Below are 3,852 nucleotides of genomic sequence, written 5' to 3'. Positions count from 1 at the left end.
AAACCCACAGTTAAGGGTAAAGGGATTTTACAGGAGGAGGAGTCCGTTGCATCACTAGAAGAGGTACATTTAAAGTGTTAATAATTAATCTGAATCTAAATCTGCATGATTTTATATTTTACCTAACTTATATGATTTTTAGGCATCCGCTCGGGAGTCACAACAAGTGACGCAGCAAGTTCGTACCGTACCACCCACTGGTCCTCCGAAGCCAGCGGGAAAAAAAGGCGGTGCTTTTGTGCCTCGGTACCGGTCGACGCTCGCAACAATGGTTGATATGTCAGATTTAAAGGATGGTGCTTTACGTGAAATCGTTATGGATGAAAGTGTCTTCGGTATTGAATTCAAGTCACTTATTACAATTGATGACTTGGAGGAGATTTTTAAGCATGATCAACTAGGCGTCACTAACATGCACTCATACATCCGGTAATATTCACTCATCCGATATATTATTTAATTAGTCCCACAATATAATTTATTTACACATTTCAATGAAAATAATCTAATGTTTATTATGTTTTTATTTAAGGTTGTTGTATGACAGAGTGTTGCGCGGGACTCCGTTGTCTAACAGATTCCGTTTCGTGTCTTCCGCCCACTGCAGCGGAATGGCAATTGCTTCGGAACCGGAATCAGTTAGACAGCGCTTAGTAGATAGATTCATGTCCACCGGCAATACAGAAAGTCTGCATCTTTGGGCGTATAATACCCGACCAGTAGGGTTAGTTTCTCATTCTTTGTTCATCTAATCTCTGTTTCTTTTGTGTATAGCAAAATTTTCATATAACCTATTGTTTTAATTTATAGAGCACACTGGTTGCTGCTTGCTATCAACCCTATAAGGGAAGTCGTGTATTATCTGAATTCGGTAAATGGTGAATGGACCAATTATCCGGCCATGAAGGACATCGTTGATTTGTAAGTGAGATCGTTCTAAATATATATTCGTGTATATTTATATATTTACTTATTTGTGGGATTGATCTAAACATATGCTTTTATATATATTTGTTAATTAGATCAATACAAGTGTTCCGAAGTCAACGGGACGCACAGGTATCCCGAACTAAATCTAACAACATTACTTGGATCCAAGTGCAGGTACATTATTTTTCACAATGTTGCTTATAATATATTTATGCTACTTGATAAAACAAGACAACTATAGAATCTTATTTGTTTTTCTATGTAGTGTCCGCAACAGCGAAACAGTTACGATTGCGGATACTTTGTTTTGAGGTATATGAAAGAAATCCTTCAGGCGAATCAATTAGAGATTCCGCTCACGGTATGAATTTATAACTTAAGATAATTTCATATAATTTATTACATTTAACTAAATATATCATTCATATTATGTTTTTGTTTTGTAGTACCTTGACGAATTCCGTGCTACTGCGTACCCGAAGCTTAAGTTGGAAGAAATCAAAGAAGATTTGTGTCAATTTTATATTAAGCGCTTTTTCATGTAGGATTTGTGTCGATTTGAACTATAATATTATTGATGTTGTAATGATGTATATATATAATTTTGGATATTATAATGGTATTATATTAGTATATATATATTGTCTTACTGATGGCTGAAATAATATCGTCGAAAATAAATTACAGGTCGAAAATATTACAGGTTGAAAACATATTACAGGTCGAAAATATTACAGGTCGACTGGGAGGATTAAATTACAAGATGCACATTAAAATACCTCATTTAGCAACCAAAGCGCTTTTGAAAAGCGCTCTTAAAGGCCCACCTACTAAATCGCTTCTTTGTAAAAGCGCTGCCAAAGATTAATAAAAAAGCAAAAAAAATAAAAAAAAATCAACATACTAAAGCGCTTTTGGAAAAGCGCTCTTATAGGGGGGGCTATCAGAGCGCTTTTTCCAGAAAAAACGCTCTTAAGGCCCACCCTATAAGAGCGCTTTTCCAAAAGCGCTTTAGTATGTTGCGTTTTTTTTTTTTTTTTTTTTTTACTCTCACAAGGGGGCCTATCACAGCGCTTTTCTGGAAAAAGCGCACTTAAAGGGGGGCCTACCAGAGCGCTTTTTCCAGAAAAGCGCTCTTAAAGGGGGGCCTACAAGAGCGCTTTTTCCAGAAAAGCGCTCTTATAGGGGGTGCCTACCAGAGCGCTTTCAGAAGCGCTTTTATTAGCTACGCCAGCGCCACCTTTCACAGCGCTTTTAAGCGCTTTTAAAGGCTATAAAAAGCGCTTTTAAAGCCCTTCCTCGTTGTAGTGTTAAGAAAATTTAAAGACCTGGGTAGTCAACCAAATTTGTATACATATAGTATTCTTATTAAAGGACTGTGCCAAAGTGGAAGACTTAAGAATGCACAAGAGCTTTTTCAAAATATTTTAATCAAAGGCTATAATCTAAATGTCTATACATATACAATTATGATCCAAGGGTTGTGTGGCAACGGTTTGTTTGATGAAGCGTTGGCCTTGCTGTAAAAAATGAAAGACATACTTTTATATGAAATGAAATTATATTTTCCTAATATAATTTTTCTCTGTTATTTACTTCATGGGACTGTATAAAAAAACATACTTTTATATGAAATGAAATTATATTTTCCTAATATAATTTTTTGTCGAATAAGTTTCTTAATAGAAAATTAATCTTCCTTATCATTTAAATTTTATCTTCTTGCATGTGTTCTTAAGCAACCATGAACCTCTAAACTATACTCACATGGCAGAACATGACTTGACTGATGGGGTTAAGAAAGTGAAAATATTATCATTCAATTTGGCCAACACTTTGAAATTTGTTTGAATACAATTACAATCATAAGATTCATAACTATCCTCAAATTTAGTAATATCAATGATTGTTATATAAACTATTACTACTTCAAAAAATGTAATCACTGTAAAACAAGTGACAACAAAAAATGTGATCGCTAATTTAGTAGAAGGTGCCTTTCATTACCAATTAGATTGCAGTGCTGTTTTATCACTTTATGTCTTGAAGTTCAACTTCAATTGCCATAGTAGATAGTCTATTGGATAGTTTGGTTGTTATTAGTTTGATCTAATGCCAAATATTATATTTCTGTTCACCAAATTCTTATCTTTCTCACTCTCCCTTTGCAATCGCTCATCGTCATCGCACTACAGTAACTCAACACTGCTGCCTCTTGACCTATATATGGAGTGAGATCAATGTTATCTTTAAAATTGATTTATTTTTATTAGGCTCTGATTGGTTATTAATTGCATGAAATCAATGTTACTATCTTGATATTGCTAGCCTAACTCCACATTAAACACATTAAAAAAATGAATTTCGTGGAATCGACATGGCTTTTATTTGATCTTCTTGAGTCATCCAAGGAGTGGGTCTCATCTTGTGACTCAACATAATTCATTTGTCCATATTTGAATTACTGTAGCAACTTGTTTTCATACTATTCCAACTATCTCACATTTGCTTCATTATCTCATTAGAAATGTTTCTTTCATTTGCCATATTATTTTCACAGTTGAGATACATCTGACAACAAGATTCACCATTGCATCTGGGAATCCCATGGACCTCATCACTTCTTCCACAAATCTCCACTCAACCCTATCGTATGCCTTCGACATGTCGAGCTTTAGAGCCATGACCCCTTTCTTCCCTTTAACCTTTTTCTTCATCCAATGGTATGGGGACAACTCCTTGATGTGCCTTACAAGTTCAATAAGCTAGGTCTGGGCTATGCTAATGGAACTCAGAAGAATGATCAAAGTCCTTGTTCTGGAGGATTAATGTCACATTTCATCAGCCAAGGAGTAAATGCTATTGAAGATGAAGTTCCACCTGTTTCCAAGGAAGTTTGGGATAATTTGGGAGAACCAAGCG

At 35.2% G+C, this 3,852-nt stretch overlaps 1 long non-coding RNA gene across 1 annotated transcript; it reads left to right on the top strand.

Moving 5' to 3' along the window:
• Positions 1-1,022: 1,022 nt before the first annotated feature.
• On the top strand, positions 1,023-1,544 carry LOC131657079 (uncharacterized). The gene is made up of 3 exons (XR_009300463.1): positions 1,023-1,104; positions 1,196-1,291; positions 1,377-1,544. It is a non-coding gene; the product is annotated as an uncharacterized LOC131657079 (long non-coding RNA).
• The last annotated feature ends 2,308 nt before the right edge of the window (positions 1,545-3,852 follow it).

The sequence above is a fragment of the Vicia villosa genome, linkage group LG3 (genome assembly GCF_029867415.1).
Source record: "Vicia villosa cultivar HV-30 ecotype Madison, WI linkage group LG3, Vvil1.0, whole genome shotgun sequence".
NCBI classification, from domain to species: Eukaryota; Viridiplantae; Streptophyta; class Magnoliopsida; order Fabales; family Fabaceae; genus Vicia; species Vicia villosa.
This window is presented reverse-complemented; position numbering and strand designations above follow the sequence as displayed.